Source organism: Peromyscus maniculatus, chromosome 8, assembly GCF_049852395.1.
Source record: "Peromyscus maniculatus bairdii isolate BWxNUB_F1_BW_parent chromosome 8, HU_Pman_BW_mat_3.1, whole genome shotgun sequence".
Taxonomy (NCBI): domain Eukaryota; kingdom Metazoa; phylum Chordata; class Mammalia; order Rodentia; family Cricetidae; genus Peromyscus; species Peromyscus maniculatus.
In genome coordinates this window covers 30,295,204-30,315,640 of record NC_134859.1, presented here as the reverse complement: position 1 = coordinate 30,315,640, position 20,437 = coordinate 30,295,204, and the positions used below count along the sequence as shown (strand labels likewise).

The 20,437-nt window shown below is 47.9% G+C and overlaps 1 protein-coding gene across 6 annotated transcripts in view; it reads left to right on the top strand.

Moving 5' to 3' along the window:
• The first annotated feature begins 5,742 nt into the window (after nt 1-5,742).
• Cyfip2 (cytoplasmic FMR1 interacting protein 2) overlaps nt 5,743-20,437 on the top strand; it is a 120,055-nt gene continuing 105,360 nt past the window's right edge. For 2 of the 6 annotated variants that reach the window (XM_006997381.4, XM_042283878.2), the window contains exon 1: nt 6,268-6,395. The gene's annotated coding sequence lies outside the window, so the exon portion shown is untranslated. Of the gene's footprint in view, nt 6,114-6,267; nt 6,396-6,480; nt 6,683-20,437 lie in introns of those variants that run through there. The other 4 variants (XM_015990491.3, XM_042283877.2, XM_076578209.1 and 1 more) reach the window with 4 other exon arrangements.

The following is a 20,437-nucleotide window of genomic DNA, read 5'->3' as shown; positions in this document are numbered from 1 at the left end:
GGTGGAAGGACTGTAAGAGCCAGAGGCTGGAGGTGACTAAGGCAGGACAGTGGCCTCTGGACATAGGACAGAATAACAGCTACACACATGAACTCACAGCACTTAGGACAGCATGCACAAGCCCCATGCAAGCTCATTCCAGACCAAAGCCCAGCATAGAGCAGGGAAGTAGACATAAAGTCCCACCCCAAGCTATTGGCCGTTGATAGCTGCCGGGAGAGGGAGAGTTTTAAACACTTTTACATATTGCTCCTGTGTTCCAGGGGAAGGCCATACATCCAAGAGTGCATAGGTAGCAGAAATTGGTCTTGATGGGCAAAGACCAAAATGGGTGGGAGGGAAGGGGGTAGATGTGGGTGGAGTTGGGGGAAGGGTGATTATGATCAAAATCCATTGTAGGAAAGTCTCAAAGAACTGATAGAAAAGATTCTTCCCAGGAGAGGGGCCTGCTTGGCATTCCCTGCTGAACTGTGGGCTACCGTTAGATTTTAGCTTCAGTTATGTGTCCGTTAGGAAGTGCATGAGGGGTCCAATGGATAGTTCCAAGCCTGTGGTCACCCAGATAGCCCTGGTTCAACTCAGTGGGTCACAAAACAAAACATAAAGACATGAATGTGGGGAAGAGACTTGTAGGGAAGGGGAGGAGTGATGGACAGGAGGAGATAAAAGAGGGTGGTGACAGTAGTTAGAATGCACCATGGACATGCATGGAATTGTCGGGAAGGTAAATAAAAGCTCTTTAGAAAAGATTCCCCCCAAGAAATAATGCAGCGGCCGGGCGGTGGTGGCGCACGCCTTTAATCCCAGCACTTGGGAGGCAGAGGCAGGTGGATCTCTGTGAGTTCGAGGCCAGCCTGGGCTACCAAGTGAGTTCCAGGAAAGGCGCAAAGCTACACAGAGAAACCCTGTCTCGAAAAACCAAAAAAAAAAAAAAAAAGAAAAAAAAAGAAAAGAAAAGAAATAATACAGCTTTGACTTATCGAACAACTGAATTATGCAGATACTGTTAGAAGCAGTGTAGAGATAATTCGTTTCACACGTGTGTCTGTTCACCTACTGTGGTGGTTTGAATAAAAATGACCCCCATAGGGTCATATATTTGAATGCTTACATAGTTGCCAGGGAGTAGAACTCTTTAAAGGATTAAGAGGCTCGGCCTTGAGTGAGTGTGGCCTTGTTGAAGGAGGTGTGTCACTGGGGGTGGGCTTTGATGTGTCAAAAGCCTGTGCCAGATCTCTGCTGCCATGAGGACAATGGTCAAAGCCTCTGAAACTATAAGCCACCCCCCAATTAGATGCTTTCTTTTATAATAGTTGCCGTAGCCAGGTGGTGGTGGTGCACACCTTTAATTCCAGCACTCGGGAGGCAGAGGCAGGTGGATCTCTGTGAGTTCTAGACCAGCCTGGTCTGTGAATTGAGTTCCAAGACAGTCAAGGCTGTTACACAGAGAAACCCTGTCTTGAAAAAAAAGAGTTGCCATGGTCACGGTATTGCTTCATAGCAATAGAACAGTGACCAAGACACCTACTATGGTTCTATGTCAGGTGCACGCAGCCACAATCACGTGAGAGTTTGTTGAAGAAGCCTGGCAGATTCTGATTCCTCAGCCTCTTGGTTGATGACCCACTCCCATCCCTCTACACCCTCAGAGCTGCTATAGAGTTTCCTGTTTCTCAAAGACCGATTTGGGGGTAGATGTGCCCACAAACTGAGACAAACAAGTCAAACATTTGCTTGCTTTCCTGTTTGGGCCGAGGGCTGTTTGATCTTCCCAGCCTCTGTGGGGTAATATCAGGAGCAGGTGTCGCAGAGGAGGAAACGGGCTCAGAGAGGTTCCCGACACACTCCTGGGTCGCGGAGTTTGGATGCGAAACTTAAAGTCCTGCGTCCTCTTTAGAGATCATTCAAACTGCGGTCCACATTTGACAGCAGCCACACTAGCCTCCATTCTTGGACATTTCCCATGTGCCAGACCCTGCTTAGTTAACCTGTTATAGGAGTTGTTTCATTTACCATTCACGAGCGCCTGAGGGGCGGGTACAGTAAGATCTTCCCATTTTTACAAAGAAAGAGAACAGAGCTTAATGAGCTGTGGAAATCACTCACGGTCCTACAGTTAGTAAGTCCAAGAACGGGGCCTTCAAGTCAACCCTGGCTATCTCCAAGCCCCAGTGCTCTCAACCATTCTGTGACAGGATTATGGAGCCACAGGCCTACGAGGGTGCAAGAGAACCAGGGACTGTGGCTGGGTTTCGCTTTCGGGTTCTGTAATACCCTTCTTTTTAGTTATTATCTGCAACTATGGTAAACAGGACTTGTTTAAATAAAAATGAAATCTTCTTCCCCATCAAGGCCTGATCTTCAAGGGAGGTTAGGTCTCATGATGCGTCAGAAACAAACACAAAGACAGAAATACAGCAGGGAGAGAAAGCGTGCTTCTCCGGGTGGGTGGAGTAGCAATGTCTCAACCATAAAACAAGTCCTTAAAGTTCCAGCTGTAACATACAGAGCTGCATCTGAGAATGTTGTGAGCATGGAAGGAGCCCATCCACACAAAAGCCCTGGCACAGGGGCTGGCTCCAAATAAGCAGCTAATGAATGTCGGGTGAAAGGTGGACGTTTTCTTTAGCAAGTACTTTTGGAGCCTAAGAGAGACCACAGCAACCTACTTCCCTAGAGAAAGATCTAGGGTCCGGGACCAGCCACCCTTCTGTGACCTTTCCCCTTCCTGGGCGTCCCATCCAGAAAATGAAGCAATGTGGAACATTATATAGTGACCAATCTAAATTACGTAACTGATTAGGAAACATTTCTTTGCCTGCTAGCAACGTGAATGCATAAACGAAATATGAAGTGCTATGTCGTAAGTACACAGTGTTGTTTCTTTTTCTGTTTCAAATGATACTCAGCTTTGTCTCCAGCTGCCACTTACACCCCCTTTTCTCTTCCTTACTAGAAAATCCCTCGCTGATTACATTTACTTATTGCATGTATGTTCGTGGGCACATGCATGTGTGTCGTGTGCACATGTGAAGGTCAGATGACAATTTATGGAGGTCAGTTCTCTTCTACCATGTGGGCCCCAGGGATAGAACTCAAACCATCAGGCTTGGCATCAAGCACCTTCACCCACTAAACCATCTCATCAGCTCTGTTATACTTTAGCTTTAATATACTGTAGACCAACAATGTACATTAAGAATGGTTTTGTGTATGGGGGGGCGGTGAAGAGATGGCTCAGAGGTTAAGAACACTGGCTGACCTTCCAGAGGTCCTGAGTTTAATTCCCAGCAACCACATGAGATCTGGTACCATCTTCTGGCATGCAGGCAGAACACTGTGTACATAATAAATAAACTTTTTTTTTAAAGCATGTTTTTGGAATAACTGTATAGAGGATTTTCTCTGGGAACAGGAAGTGAAGTGTGCCATTGTGGCAGACAGCATAGGTTTGGTTTCATTACCTTGGGCAAGCTCCTTTACTGGCCTCTGCTTCATTTATAGAGTGAGACACATGGTGGTATTCGCCTAGTAATTGTGATGGTTAAATGAGGCGATGCACTGGGTAATAGTTACTATGCCATGTCTTCCCATCCGAGTTCCTCCACCACTGGTGGCCGTGAAGCAGTGTCTGGTGATGGTTTTTCCATGGAGACTCCATAGCCTCAGTGATGTGACACTTTTCTGTAAGCAAGCGCGGTTACCATGCATGGAACCCTAATACATAAGCTGTGGCTTCGCAGACCGCAGTGCAGTTCTCACCCAATAGCCCCAGGCTTCTCACTGCTGGTGCTACTGACTGAACTGAGATATGAAGGAAATCTGAGAGGAGCAGACAGAGAGCTACAAATTTTAATTAACGGCAAAGTTTCAGGGTTCACCTTGAGATGTTTATTCAACCCATTTTTTTTTTCTGAACTCGTGTTATTTTCCAGACTCAGTCCCAGGCTCTGAGGATACTTCCAGAGGCAAGACAGAGACATCCTCGGTCTCTCAGATGAAGCTAACGGAAGGATACAGGCAAATGTAGACACAGCTCTGACACAGTAAACGGAATACTGGAAGGATAACTCGGGAGAGACAGAAGCATGAACAGTGACTCCATACCTAAGCCAGCCAAGGAAGCAGCTTGCGAGAAGTCACAGCTAAGGAAACACCAAAAGGATAAGCAAAAGTCAAGCAGAGGACCTAGGAGAAAGTGTAGAAGAGGGACGGAACCGGAGAACCGAACCTTCCGAGCAAGAAGCTTAGCTTGTGCAAGGGTCAGACTGAAGACAGAACACATCAAATTTGGGGAACTAAAGGGGGTTCCTTTTCTCTGAGTCAGAGCAAATTCGTTCACATGGGAAGAATCCTTATAGATCATAGATCATGAGGTCCCTACTAGGCTGCTACAGAGTTAGGGCTCCAACCCAAGGGCAATGTGGCACCAAGGATGCACCCTCACTCTGAGAAGGAAATGCCCTCTGTTTTAACTCATGTAATTCTCTACATGCAGAGGGATTTTGAAGTGTAGCTGAGCTAGTTAAATTTATAGATGGGGAAAGAGGGGTGAGGGGGCAAAACTTGCCCAAGACCACTCTTCAGTTGGTTGCAAAACTCAAACAAAAAGGCAAGCCTCTGGCTTTCTGATTCAGTACTGTAAAAGTCCATGCTGCTTCTCTTCTATGAACAAGCAGAGGATCCTGGTGAAAATGAATAATAATAAAAAAGAAACCTGAGTTCTGTTTTTAAAGCCATCCTCCACAAACACCCCCACAGCTTTCTCACATGGCATCAGAGAGGAAAAAAAAGTATGTGTCTCTATATATGTAAGTCATCACTTCTGAAATAGCAATTTAAATTAGATGAGTGGTGTAACATCAAACCACAAAGGATCATGAATTCTGAGCATTTGGGAAAGCATGTGAGATCAACAAAGTCTTCTCAAGTACTTTCCTGAGACTTGCATAAAGCGGTTTCTCCATCAATAGCCATTTATAGGGAACAACTGGGTAAGTCCAAATTTGTGAACTCTAACAAGCATTGCAGAAGGTTCCTTTGACCCAAGACTTCATTTCTTATTTCTACAGACATACTCCAGTGTCACAAGTACTTCCCAATTAGTTTCCCTAAGAGGTACCCATGTCAACCACCATTCTCTTCATTGCAGGTATAACAGCATCTCCCAAGCAGAGCAGCACCCTGCTGGCATGTCTACAGGTCAGGACTGAATGCAACCTGCCTCATTCCTATCTAAAGGCCTCCAGGCTGCATCGCAAAGAGTTCAGATTCCTTGAAGAACCCTGGGCAGCATCTAAGGAAAAAAAAAATAAAAGGTGCCTGTCCCTCAGATTCTTCCTAGGTTTGCCTCAAAGTCCTCATATCACGATTTTGTCCACAAGGCAATTCTTCCTGAAGGAGGTTGACATGGGCCCCTACTTAAAAAATATATGATAGCTGCAGAATTCTACTCTAAGAAATGGAAAAGTAGGAGGTGTCTCTTTCTTTTTAAATTATTACATTTATTGATTGTGCGCACGTGTGTGTGTGTGTGTGTGTGTGTGTGTGTGTGTGTGTGTGCATGTGGGTGGAAGTCATTGAACAATTTACAGGAGTTGTCTCTCTCCTTCTATCCTGGTACTCTTGGGGATCAAACTAAGGTTAACAGGCTTAGCAGCAAGCGCCTTTTCTCTCTGAGCCTCGGGTCCTAGGAGAAATTATTCTTGACCTCAGGTGGAGGGAGCACTAAGGAGCAAGCTCAGTCAGTGGGAGGGCTCAACCCTAGCTCAGCCTGCTCCCTTCTTTAGCTGGCTTTCCCAGCTGTCATTGGGCCTCTGCTAGGTCAGTTAACGCTGGCAGAGGAAAAATCTCCAAGCGGGCAAGGAGCTCTATTGTACACCAGTGCACATCTGGCTCTGGACAAGATGCTTGGAACAAAACAAGCAGTCGATAAAGATGTGGTGGAGAAATGACTACTTGAAAATAATTTGACACTGGGGAGTTGCGAATGGAGCCGACGCTTCCTTCCTTCTGGGGTGGCAGGTGTTGCTGGTGATGGAGGCAGCAGCAGAGAAGTCGTCCCTCCTTCTCCACCTCCAGAGTCGGGAAGCTGAACGCTCTGAAACAGGAAGGTATGAGTCCAGCGCGGCACTGGGAGCAGGAGGTTGCAGGTTAGGGGTGCGCGGGGAGCCCCTCGCCGCAGCCATTTCCGGCTCTTTGTGTGACAGCAGCCGCGGCGAAGGGGCCGGGCACGGTGGCCAGGGGAGGAGCCGCCGCGGGCGGAGGGGCGGGGCCGCGGGCGGGGCGCGGCCGGTGGCCGGCGCAAGCGGCGGAGCCGGGCTGAGCATCCTGCGCCCCGGCGCGGGGCCCTGCGGTAGCCTCGGGCCCCTCCCCTGGACCTGCAACCGACCCAGGTAAGGGACCCTTGGAGATGTTGGGGCTGATGCGGGGACCGAAATGCTGCCTCGGCGGAGGATGCGCTCCTGAGGATGCGCGAGGGGCGGGCGCCACTTCTCCCAGCCCGCTGGGGGCGCTTGGCTTGGCGCCCGAGGCTGCGCGGCCCCGGGTCCCTGGAGGCCCAGCTGCAGGCCCGGCGCTGCCCCTGCTCCCTTCCAACGTACCGCGCGCCCTGGGCAGGGAGCATCTCCCAGGAGGCGCCGGTACAGCACGGAGCTCCCCGCGGCGGCCCCAGCAGCAGCAGGTGCGTGGCCTGGGCCGGAGCCGCCCACACCAAGGGGAGACAGGGATAGTCTCGAGGACCAGGGGCACCTGTAGGGGTCACGAGCCAGGCGGGGGCCACATCCCTGTGTCCAGGTACCGCAAATCTCTGGCAGGTCCGCGCCTCTGCGGTCGCGGCCACCATCACTCCACCAAGGCCAGCGAGAGCCTCCTGGGCCCGGCTGCTAGGCAATGGGATACTGGGCGCCCCCGGTGAACCGGAGCCGGGCGGAGCCGGGGCCGCAGCGGCGGCGCGGTTTGAGAGAGGAGGACTCTGATGAGCCAGGAGGCATGGCTGACCTGCTTCGAAGCTTTCTGGCCTATGCTGGCACCTCTCTCCCCAGCTGGCTGTGGGGGAGGGAGGAGGTAGGGTGACGGAATCCTGGGGGACAAGGTTTCCTTCATATGTAGCTACCCACCTGACTGTTGTGGGAGATGGCTATATCACCCCCAGGGAGGTAAACCCTCCTGTGTGCACAGGAAGGGAAGGAGTGGCCTATGCTTCAGAGTGGGGGCAGGGAGTATAGTCCAAACGAATGATGGTTTGCTAACGCGGCTGTCCAGATGCTTTTCCCAGCCCAGGGAACCTGACTTTGAACTTGGCTTGCCCAGTTTCTTAGTGCCCAGAGTTCCACGGTTGGGCAGGAAGACTTGGGGAGCAGACTGCAGACAGGGTCCCCAGTCAAGGATCTCTTGGCTCGGAAACTACCATTTCTACCTCTTGCCCACCTCCCCTTAGGGCAAGAAGTGACCATCCTTACTCTTGGGCACAGGCCCTGCTAGAACCCATGCCTAGCACTCAATGCACCACCCCCTTGTTGGAGGACGAAAATATAGATTCATATCTATAGTCAGGATTGTAAAGTCCTTGAAGGCAGTTGTCCCCACCACCATGCCCCCTCTGGAGCCTCCCCCCACCCCATGCAGTGATCTGTGTGTTCCTTCTCTCCTGTCCAACTTGCTTGAGAGAGGAGCCAGTGAGTGGTGTTTATCTTGAAGAGCTGAATACAAAAGGGTTTCCCATTGGATGCAGAGCAGGTTCCTCAGAAGTCATGGGATCAGAAAGGACGATGAGGATAGGAGACATTTTAATAGGATACAGAGCTGAAGTCAAAATATTTGGTATCGCTAATGGTTGACTTTCAGATGGAAGCTAGATGTGGGAGTGATACTGTCACCAGAATGACAGTATCTAGCAGATGTCAGCTTCATTTTCAGTCAGGGTTGCTTTGGCCTGGTGGGCAGGAGTGGAGAGAGAGAGAGAGAGAGAGAGAGAGAGAGAGAGAGAGAGAGAGAGAGAGAGAGAGAGAGAGAGAGAGAGCTTGTGAGCAATAGGTCAGGGGTTAGTGTCACCAGAAGGCTTTTGTTGATCACCAGTCTCCACTTGTGGGGTGTGAAATTTTCCCATAGAGAGTTCCTCCCTGACGCTAGCTGCCATCTGCCCCGACGGTTACAAAGCCACAAACAGCATGCTAGGGCATACAAAGCCAGCACCTCTGGGTACTTCTGCTTGCTGAGCCCCAGGCCAGTGGCATTAGCTCACTAAGCTTCTTTATTATATTTCCTGGCCAGATCTGACTGGTTGTATAGGAACCCAAGACTGCCTTGTTCACTCTGTGGTGGAAAATGGAAAGGATAAGCATGATTTAGGCATTAGGCCAAGGGTGGGGGTATACAGCTGTCTAGGTTTGGAGACTTTTGCTCAAATCAGATCACATGGAGCAGCGATTTAACAGCGAGTAGAGGGCCCCGGTAACAGAACACGTACCCTCTGATTATTGTGCCCCCTCTGTGTTCAGTGGGCCTCTGAGGCTGTCACTGACCTGAAAGCTAAATTAGGTACTGAATAGGCAACAGGCTAATTAGCATTGGGAGCAGTGTTGCTGGAAAACAGTATAGGGCTCCTGTCCTCACATCTCAGCCTCAGCCTCCGTGCTCAAAGGGGCTTCTTTGGGCCACTGTTAGCCCCAGGGTTCCACCAAGAGCTTCACAAAATGGCCTTTTTGTAGCCTCCATGTGGCCACCATAACAATGAGTCTATTTCTTTACTGGCAAGTATTAATTATTCACTTAGAGTTGACGAAACCAGACGTCAGTCACCTCATTGGAGCCTTTGTGAAAGGCCTTGGGTCTTGTCAAGTTGAGAAGCAGAACCATATCTAGGGTCCAGCGGATGGCCTTGCATTTTGTAGCTGGAGGTGGTTAGTGGAAAGGGGAGGCGGGCGGCAGTATGTGCCTTGCAGGCTGTGAATGGGAGGCCAGCTGTGGTGGGAGAGGGGCTGGTACATCTTTGGATGTTCTTATCAAATGAAGGATGCATGAAAGTGCTGAAGGGAATGTGTGGCACACAAGCACTCCCCTATTTCTGTCTTTATTGTTGTGATGCATTATTTACAAGATCACTGAGAATCTGGTTCATGTGCACAGTGAACTCCCAGCCACCTCTAACGGCTCCACCTCTGGGGCTTACCTGAATCTGGCCTTTTCCAAGAGGAGTTGGTCTGCCGGATCAATTGCGGTGTGTGCCAACGACGTTGAAAAGGCATGTGATCAGACAAGGTGCTGGCCAGGGCTTCACCTGGCAGCCGCTGAAAGTGAATGTGGTAGAACTTGAGTAGGCAGGAGGAAGGGGGTGGGAGTGAGTGAGCAGAGGTAATTCTCACATTTCAGCACGCAGAGTCCGAGAAGAACGTCTTCCTCTGTGTGGATTCAGCATTCTGCAGCCAAACCAAAGTGTCAAGGGCAAGCTTGGCTTTACTGCTGGGACAGACAGAGCAGCACAGTGGACTTGGGATGGCGGAGGGGGATTTCTCCTTGGCTTCCTGTGTACCTTTAACATGGCCACTGCCTTTTCTGACTTCAGCAGTTGAGCAATGGAAAGCAGTCTGTTCTCCCTGTTACCTGTCTGTCACCACCAAAGCCCCAGGATGAGATAATGTCTCTGAACCCCCAGCTGGAGAAGAAGTCATGGAAAGAGGAAGGGAAAGAGGCTTCTGAGCATGGCTCTTTTGGATGGGTGCCTCCGTTCCTAAAGGGACTATTTATTAAGTGTATTTTGAGTGTCTATTTTAAGAGTTGAGTCTGTGGCTTCTCCATACCATGGAGCCAAAAGGCTCCGGTTGAAAGGCACTTTGTGGTCCACAGCTTCTATAATGCCCTTATCTGTATAGGGACACTTCAGGATTCACCCAGTGTGGGGGGATGGCTCCCAGGATGCAAAAGTTTGGACAGTAGCTTTGTAACTATGGCCATTGTACTAAGGATTCTCTCTCTCTCTCTCTCTCTCTCTCTCTCTCTCTCTCTCTCTCTCTCTCTCTCTCTGTGTGTGTGTGAAAAGACATGAAAAGACATTCACTTATGCCATGCTTCTTGGCCCTGGTGACGGAGATGTGAACTGAGTGCACACTCTTGAGAAAAATGGTGGGAGAGGACAGAGCTGAGTGCATAGGACTTCCTTGCAGCGCTCATTCTGCCCGGGTGGCATTTTGAAAGCCTCGTGTCATCTCAGAAGCAGTGTGATGGCAGGATAAAGCAAATAGAACCTTCCAGAGGAAGAGACCCAGTGATGACCTCATTCATAGGGCCTTTTGATTGGGTGCTGGCCCCAGTGGCCAGTCTTCTCAGAGGAGAAGTTCTCCAACATCAATCTCTAAGTGGGATGGAGGGAGTTTTTCAAGTGAGTTTACTTTTCTTGTTGCTGCCACAAAATACCTGACAAAAGCCACGTAAGGAAGAAAGGACTTCTTTTGGCTCACAGTTCAAAGGGACACAGTCCATCATGGCCGCAGGAGCGTGAAGCAGCTGGTCACCTTGCATCCCCAGTCAGGAAGTAGAGAGTGATGAATGCTGTGCTCAGCTTATTTTTTCCTATTAATTATTATAATTGTTGCTATTCTTCCTTTTTATTGATTCTGTGATGGCAGCCCATGGGATGGTGCCACTCACTCAACACTGAGGGTCGACTTTCCAGTTTGAATCTTGTCATGTTGACAGTGACGATGAACTCTGACAGGATGTGAGGCTTTCCCCAGAAAGTAAAGGTCATGGGCCAATTAGGAGACTTTGGGAGACTCCCTTAGTTTGGACCAGTTTCCTCCGAGAGAATTAAACAAGCCCAGCTTTCCCCGAATGCTCCTGAGATCAAGGAACATGCAGGGCAGACCCTCATCAGTGAGAGTCATTATCTCAGTGCCGAGGGATACCGAGAACTCTTTTCAATTTGTGCTTTTAAAATGCAATGCGTTAGGATTGGTTTCAACAAAGGGTGAATAGTGAAGTAAGAATTAAAATCTAAAACTCTCCCCTCAACCTCCAATGCTGTCACGGCTCCACATGGGAAAGAGATACGGTGACACTTCTTAGAATGGGCAATAGGGACATTGGATGGAAGGATTATCTACAGAAGTTTTCTTAGATCTTAGATGAGAAAGGCTTCTGTAGATAGGCTGCCTTAAGGGACCATAGTATATTTTGAATTTCCTTTTTTTTTTTTTAAGCAGAGGACATGAATTTGGGTCATTGGCTCATGCAGACAACAAATCATTCAACATTAATGAAATATGCAGTGCCTAGTGCCCTTCCCTCTGTGCTAGTTCAAGGCCTCAAATCCAGAAAGGAAGTCTATTCCTGGCATCAGTGGTAACCTGAAGAATTTGTAGTAGGGTGACGCAGTTTGTGATGGGACAGGAGAGGGTGAGTTCTAGCCATGAGTTCTGTGGGAATATGGAAGAACGATGGCTGCTGTGAAAGAGGCTGGCCTGCTTATTGTTGTTTATTAAACTGGCTATGTAAGCCCATTCTCATACTTCTACCATGTCTCCCCCCTACTCCCCATCACCTTTCCCTTCCCCTCCTCCACATTAGTCCCCTCTGTTCCTCTAGACACTTTTCCTTCTGCTCTCATGCCTGTCTGTCCGTATGAGATTTTATTCATTTTATTCATAAAATCTACAACTCATAAATGAGAGAAGACTTGTGATATTTGTCTTTTCTGAGACTAGTTTAATTCTCTTATTATGTTGAGTTCCACTTGCTTCCATTTTTCTGCACATGACATGATTTCATTTTTATGGCTTAAAAAACTATTTCATTGCATACATAAGTCACATCTTCCTTGTGCATTCGGAATAGGTTGATCTAGACTTGGGCCTCGACACGGGGTGGGATTTGAGAAGAGGAGAGAACAAGCCACAGAGCTGTGGCAGTAGTTTGAGCAAAGGCACACAGCCAGGGTGTCCTTGAACAGACTGATGACACTGTACACTCTGGCCACCCTGGGCAGATGGTCCAAGCTGCGGAAGTGGGGCTTTAAGAATGGTCCTTCTATGGAGATAAATGTCCCAGCTAGCATCAGAATCATTTGCCTACGGGTTGGAAAGGCCCAAGGACAGAAGATCAAGTACAGTGATTCTTAACTGGTTGCTTGGGGTTTTCTAGTTTCTTTCCTTCTTTTGAGTAGTGCATGTGGTGTACAGTAGTCACGTGATCAATATCTCACATTGCTTCATCACCATACTCCACAGAAAGGACAAACATGTTGTCTGTGATGTGATAGGGGCACTATAAAATCTCTCCTCATGCGTAATAAAATGTAGCTTGTGGGCAGACCTCAGTGCTTTAGCTGTGAGTTGCAACAACCTCTGCAACACAGATTCTGACATCGTGGTCGAGGCTACTAACACACTGGCCTCCATGTTTTCTTGTGTGTGTGTAGTCACACAAGCATGTGTGCGTGTATGCATAAGGAGGCCAGAGATGAACTGTGTAACCATGGATGTCATACCTCTGGATGTTGTCCACTTTGTTTTGATACTATTGTTATTGTTATTATTATTATTATTTAGAGACAGGGTTTCCCATGGGCCTGGAGCTCACCAATCAGGCTCAGCTGGTTGACTCAGTTGACTAGTGAACCCCAAGGACCACCTGTCTCCACATCCCCAGCACTAGTGTTGGAAGCAAGCACCAACAGGCCCAGCTTTTATTTTTAAAATGTGGGTCCTGGAGACCCAACTCCATTCTGCATGCCTGCATAGTAGGCACTTTACCTAGTGAGCTGCCCTCCCAGAACCCAGTCTCCATATTTCACGGAGAAGGTGGTCCTTGTAGAGTAAGGGAACGTGACTCAGGAGCCTAAGTCAGTCTCAGATGGAGCCATGTTGAGGTTGCAGGCCCACAGCGAAGAAGGCAAGGTCTGCATCCTCCAACCCAGAGACCAACCCTGAAAGAATCCCCAGTCAACCAACACCACGTGGTCCTTGACCCTGAAAGTCCCTCAGCAGGTTTCCTCAGCAGATGGCTCCTTTAGCAGGAGCTTCTGAAAGCCTGCTCCCCCACACACACTCACATACAAGTCTCTTTGGGGTGCCTCATGTGGCAGTTCGCAGCTGTAATCCCTAGCGGGGGCAAAATCAGCTGGGCACCGTGGAGGGATGACTCCCGCCTCTGTGAAGGACTGGGGACTGTGGCCCTGAGCTTGTGGCGTTTGCTCATTTTTGCTTGTCACCAAAAAGCCTTCCTCAGGCCACTAACACCGGAAGCAGCTGAGACAAAGTGGCCAATAAAATGGCAAGTCCCTTTGCCCTCGCAAGGCCCTTTTCTCCAATTCTTTGTAGAAAAACAAGAAGGCGAGATTGGCTTTCTGCAGATGTTCAAGTGGAGGCTGACTTGGGCTTCTTTGTTCCACCCTCCGCTCCCCTGAGAACAGAGATGCTGCAGGTGACGGGGCTTCTGGTCCCAGGGGACAGGCAGGGAGGCCCTGCCTAACCAGCCAGTGGTGTGTACTGGCCAGGTGTCTCCACTGCTAGCAAGGAGGCCTGGTGGGTTGTCTTTCAGAGTAAAATTTAATTCTGTTCAACGCAATAGTGCACACGCTTTTGAAAAATAAAGAATTGAAAGGCTTGTAGTCCGGGACAACCGTGCAGAGCGGGCTTCCCCTGGGGCTATTTCTTGAGTCGCTACATCCAGTCTCAAACGTCGTGTTCACACTCTGGGCTTCTCTCTTTTGGAGATTCACTTTCTCATATCACATCCTGTGCGCCCACCCCCACTTCCCAATCTGCTAAGACCTCTGTTTTAACCAAATCACATGTAAAGCATCTCTATCATTAACGTGTGCCATTGATGAGAGCAGGAGAGCCAAGTGGTGTTACGTGTCTTTTCTTACCTGGTGTTTTGTTTCATTGGAATATCAGAAGGGCTCTTTTTTTTTTTTTTTCTTAATGTCAAGTTAAATGTCAGATGCTGCGTCAGACTCTGCCTTCCCGGATTGCTGTGTTAGTCCCTAACGGGCCACGCCACTTCATGCAAGAGCCGGGTCTGGGTCCCAGTTTCCGCATCCCTGGGAAGGGAACTCTGTTGGATCACTACTCCTTTTTCTTTTTTGTTTGTTTTGAACTTCAAAACCTATCAGTCCCCTGCCCCAGCGGTTTCCTGTCATCTGAGGTGTCTCTTCTCCAGAGTGGAGCAGATGCAGAAGAAATGAGAACAGTAGGGCAGTGGGTGTAGTGGTGCCTGCCCACCATTCCATCACCACGGAGGCCGAGGCCAGAGAACTGCTGTGAGCTCCCTCTGGGCCAGCCTGGGCTCGTAGTGAGACTCTCTCAAACAGACAGCCGGCTAGGCAGGGGAGCGGCTAACAGCCAGTTTAGGGGCTGCGCCATAGGACAGGGTGGAGATGTCTGTTCCTCTGTGTATCTCTCCCACTGTCTCCTGCTCCATCTCTGGCTCGCTCTGTACCCCACATGTTTATGTTGTACCCATAGGTTCATAAAAAATACTAAATTTGGGGGTGGGCACCTTAACTTTGTTAAGTAAGGCATAGTTGGAGTACTTGACAGTTCACCATTTAAACCATGTAGTTCTGTAATTTGTAGTAACTCACAAACCTGTGCAACCACAATCTCAGATCATTTTAGAAAGTATCTGGCATCCCCCAAAGAGACCTCATGCTGCTAAGTAGTGCCACTGGTGCCCTCCAAACCCACATCCAGCCCTAGGCAACCACAAGTCCGTGTTGTGTCTCCAGAGATCTTCTAGACACACTGTATAAACAGAATCATGAAGTGTGGAACCTTTTGTTTCCGGCATAATGTTTTCAAGGCTCTTGGGTGTATTCAGGATCAAACCATGTATCTGGCTGAACAATATCATGTGCAGTGGTACTGATTTTATCTCTCAGTCCATTGATGGGCATTTGGTGTGCTTATACTTCTGAACGGTTATGTGTAGTGTTTCTACACATTTACAAGGCTCCTAGTTTTTATTATATTTTATATGTTTATTATTTATTTATGGGCTCTATGTCTGTGTGTACCATAGCAAGTGTGTGGAGGTCAGAGGACATCCAGCAGGAACCAGTTTTCTCTTTCTACCATGTGGGTCTCAGAGCTTGAACGCCGGTCACCAGGCGTGGCAGCAGACACCTTTACCTGTTCAGCCATTTCACGGGTTCCTCACAACTTCCTTCTTCTTCTTTTTTTCTCTTTCACTTTCCTTTCTAATCTGGGTTCTTTTATTTAATTTTCTCCTGTAGCTAGAATCTCTAGTATGGCACTGACGGGAAAAGGTAAGAGCAGGTGGTCTGTCTTGGTCCTCGGGGGAAAAGTGCTCCATTTTCCCCCATTAAATCCGACATTGGCTAGCTTTTCTTCCCCACATCGTTGCTCTTTATCCGGTTGAGTATGTTTTTCTGTGTGACTTGGGATTTTTTTTATTGTTTGGTTTCTTTCCTCCTTTCTTTCTTTAGTTCTTTTATCAGAAGAAGGTGTGATTTTTCTCCACCCATGGACAAAGCCTAATTGAGTTGTAGCTGTGTTGTTAGTGGAGACACTGGGTGTACACTGGACACATGCCTCATCTCGGGGACCTAGTCACAGAGCAGGGGAGAGAACACAGCAAATGGCTTAGGAAGCTGTCGTACCCAGTACAAGGAAGGAGCATGCAGATTCAGTGAGGCCCAAAGGAAATGATGCTCGGATGCGGATTCTCAGACAAGAGGACGTCATCCGCTTCCATCTCTCCCAGTTCCAGAATCATCCTGACAGTGTATGGGTTTCCAACCTGTGTACCACAGTACTGGGGATGCTTCTGTGTTGCGCTGCGTGGAGTTCTTGGCCCTGCACTTAATTGCCCAAGTTCCTAGACCTCGATGGCCCTCTTCCTGACTTGTAGTGTTCTTTTTCAGTGTGTGTCTTAGGCTTTGCTGCTCCCTCAGCCTATGGACAGCTCCAAGCCTATGACTTTATTCTACAGATGGTTGTCAATGCCAGCTTCTTAGACTGTGGGTCACAACCCCATAATGGGTCAAGTAACAGATCTGGCCACCTGAACAGGCTGCAGCCAGGACAAAACCCAAAATCACACATAATGAGTCGGCGGTGTTTCTGGGAGCCCCCATGGGGCTTGCAATGTGCGACTCCACTGCAGCCTTGGTTATGGACACACATGCACTTCGCATGTCACATGTCATCCCAACACACAACACTGGTAAACTGCCTGAACCATCTCAGCCCACATTCGGCATTACTATGTATTATAAATTGCAGTGATTTTAAAAATATATTTATTTTTATTTTATGTAAGTGGGTGTTTTGCTTACATGTACGTCTGTGTACTACATGCACACAATATCCACAGAAGCCAGAAGAGGGTGTCAGATCCCATGGAGTTACAGACAGTTGTGAGCTTCCACAGTGGGTGCTGGGAATTGAACCCTGGTCCTCTGGAAGAACAGCCGGTGCTCTTAACCACTGAGCCATCTCTGCAGCTCCAATTGCAGTGAATTTGCTTTGCAGAGTTTCCTGCTTTTATAGAAGCAGCATGGTTTAATTACAGAAAACAAAACCTCTCCACATTTCCCTGCTGTCATTCCTCAGCATATAACAAGTTACTATGCCATCCGATTGCATTGTACTAGAACGTTCGATTTTTAAAATTGCTGCCTGAGTTGCAGAGTTTAAAAACAGATTGGTAAATAAACTTTGACTTGGGCTTAGGACAGAACTTGCAACAGTTTCCAAAATGGCTCTAAATGTGTTCTTGGTTGTTGTTATTGTTTGTTTTGATTTGATTTTGTTGTTTTGTAGTAGCTATTTATGAAGTGGTGTCCTCAGGATTGGCAATTGGAGAGTCAGACTGTGGATAAACTGGAAAACATTGAAGATATACTGCAGTAAGAAATATTTGACTAAAATTTAACTCCTTAGGTGAAAATAAATAAGTACATGGTCCAGGGAGGTGGCTCAGTGGTGAAGGGCTTGCAGTGAGGCAGGAGAAGCAGATTTTGGATCCCTGGAACCTGTGTAGAATGCCAGGTGGGCATGGAAGCCTGGAGACAGGGGCTCCTTCGAGCAAGCTGGCCAGCATGAGTTGCCAAGCCTGCAGATTCTGGATTTGAGAGATGGCACTTCTGTATGCGTGGCAGAGAGTGGTTGTGAAAGACATGCATCTATCCTCCACATGCATGTTGACACATACACATGGGCTAACATACGTGGGAACCTGCATGTGCATGTATATGCACACCACACACATTCAGTTCATCAGTAGGAAAATTGCTTTCATCTTTAATAAATGGTAGCATTATATGTATGCCAAGAAATTGTTTTAAAATAAATTTCCTTGTGGTTTATTGCCAGTAAACATTTGATTTGCTTACCTATTTTATGCGTCTGCATGCCCATAGTTGTGTCAACATTTTTTGGGTTGAAAGAAATCATAGGAGAAAAAGTTTAAGAATCCCCAGTGTAGGATATCCCCTAAAAGCAGCTCCAAGTGGTTCCCGCAGGGTTGACAGCTGGGGACCCTGACCTTCGTCTGTGTAGACTGCTCCCGCACAACTCTCCATGCCTAATGCACTCAGCAGAGGTTGCATGGCCCATCGTGCCACACTCTGGAATTCCTGTAAGAGGAGCATGAATAATCGCTTTCCTGCTCGGCTGGTTCTGAGGTTTGAAGGGGCTCTGCTTCACAGGGCACCCGTCTCCATGGAGCTGTACCCTACTGTGGCCACCTTCTGGGCCCACACAGCTTCCTGCCACATTCTGCTCTACCCAGGATGGAAAAGCAGGCCGTACCCTTGCATTTTGCTCACTCAAATGCTATCCCCATTTTGTCCTAATGGGGCCATCTCCCTTTTAATTGTTTTATTATTATTTTAACATATTCACATCATATTTTCCTTGTATATAAATATATGTGCTTATATATGTATGTCTGTAGCATCTGTATGTGTGTCCTCTAGCTGGGTAGCTGGACAGATGGGGAAAATATTTCCTGTCCTCTAGGTGTTTGTGGATCTCCCAAATAACAGTTTCCTAATCTTTCCAACTTGGGAGAGTTTTGCTCTTGAGAAAGGGAAAAGCAGCCAAACTGGGAGGGTGGCAATGACATTAGCATTTTCCAAAAAGGTACAAAGCAAGCGTGGCCTAAAAGAACATGGAACTAGAAAGAAAGATATCCTGTGTACCGGGCCTCTGCCAATCACTAATGTGAATGAAAGCATTTATTTCTTAGTAACAATGACCTCCTGAGGAAAATATTAGATAGTAGCTGTGGTCTTGAACTTGTGGAGCAGTAGTGATAGGAAATCAAGATGAAAGAGCCATACAGAATTGACATCTTAGTGACAGTGCTTTGGGGCAGGGGTAGGAAAATCATGGCAGTGCTTACCTGCTCTATGGTTAACACACCATGAACTTCAGTGCTGAACAATGAGAAGCCATTGCTTTGGTCTGAGCAGGGGGCTGAGATCTCCAAATAAGCCAGTTTGTTATTGTTGATTTTTCTGAAAACAGGAGATCCCAGTGTAGCTGAGTTAGCACAATCAGGAAAGCCCTTCTGCCTTAACCTTTACAAAAAGTGATGTAAACCAGTCTTTAAAAAAATTTAGTGATACATGTGTGCAAGTGTGTGTGTGTGTGTGTGTGTGTGTGTGTGTGTGTGTGTGTTGGTTTTTGTCAGCTTGTTACAAGCTAGAGTCACTTGAGAAGAAGGACCTCAGTTGAGGAATTGTCACATCAGATTGGTCTATGCATATCTATGGAACATTTTCTTAATTGCTCGTGATGTGGGAGGCCCCAGCCCACCGTGGGTGGTGCCACCCCTATGCAGGTGGGCCTGGGTATATAAGAAAGGTAGCTGAGCAAGGCAGTAAGCAGCATTCCTTGCAGTCTCTGCTTCGGTTCCTGCTTCCAGATTCCTGCTTGAGTGCCTGCTTTGACTTCCCTCCATGAGGATCTGTAAAATGTGAGGTTAAATGAACTCCTTCCTCCCCAAGTTGGTTTTGGTCAGAGTGTTATTATAGCAACAGAAAGCGAACTGGGGGAGTATGCGTGTATGTGCTTATGTATGTGCAGTGTGCACGTATGGAGAGGCATGTGCAAATGTCAGAACAACAGGAGTTGGTTCTCTCCTTTCACCTGTGTGTGGGTTCTGGTTTGCACAAAACATTCATGGGCTGGGCCAACTTGCTGCCCTGTCTGGGTTTTTCATGGCCTTCATCTTTCTGCTCCTACCTTCCCTGCTGTCCTGCACATGTGGACAGAGAGCTTTCAGTCTGCTTCAGAGGACGGAGGCTGCCGTGATTCATCAGTTGTGACTAAGAGCTCGGTAAACTGGTAATTTGTACTTTTATCTTCTGACACTGTTTCCTGAATGCTTAATCTGGTCCAGCCTGCCTTGTTCAGTATTCTACAGGCACTGTAGTTATAAAATGCTCAGAACAAAGGACAGGCGCTGTTATAAATGGTGGTCATTTCACAAATAAGGAGTCTGGGGTCCCAAGGAGTTAAATCACAAGCTTATGGTCCAGTGGCTATTCAGTGCTGAGTAACAGGTTCAGCCCCAGGCTCAGCCCCACCCACTGCCATTCCACCTTGGCAAAGCTGTCTTACTTTTTCATTCCTTCCAGAAAGTAAAAAGGAACATGGCTGTGAGGTCCTGCTTTAGCTGTGAATGGCAGAACCCCCATTTCCAAAGCCAGGTTCTAGCTCCCATCATGCACTGGTGTCAGCCCCACCCTATCATGTTTCGGTCTGTCAGTCATCTCAGCCTTGGAAGCCCTGCCTCCCCACTCAGAAACAAATTACTCACAAGCTCAGAGCTACCGCTCATCTTGCAGCAGGCAGGGCCCTGGCTTTGGGTTGGTTTGGGTTTCATGGTTACTGAATCAGATGAACTGGACTGAATGCTCATGTTGAGAGATAGCAGCTGCATGAGGTAAACCAGGCCTCGAGGACACAGTGGGTTTGAAAATAATTTATTACTCTCTTTTTCAAAATGACAGAGCAGCCACATGTGCATGGACTGAACACATGGGATTATTCTCACGTAGAAGGTTTTGTTGCAGGCTGGCCTCCCGGGCCAGGAAAGGCATGCTTGTTTTCATGTATACCTCTGTTCAAGTTTCTAGAACATCCTCTTTTCTTTTTGATGTGGGCTTGGCACTGACTTGCAGCACTTGAGCTAAAAATGTCTGATTCCCACCTCCCTTAGGCAGCGGATGATCTACAGAGGCAAAGCCATTGCAGAAACTGTATTTCCAAGGAGAAAGGAAAGGCTGTGTTATGTAAACAAAGACTCTTAATTTGTTGGCTTTATTAGGCAGCCCACTTAACTGATTTTCTTCATGGAGACTATGAGGTGCTACTATTTTGAAGGGGAAAACCTTAAGGGTTATTCTGGTAAATGAATGTTTTTTGAAGCTTCTGAAGTCCTGAAGAATCCCAGGTTCTAGGGG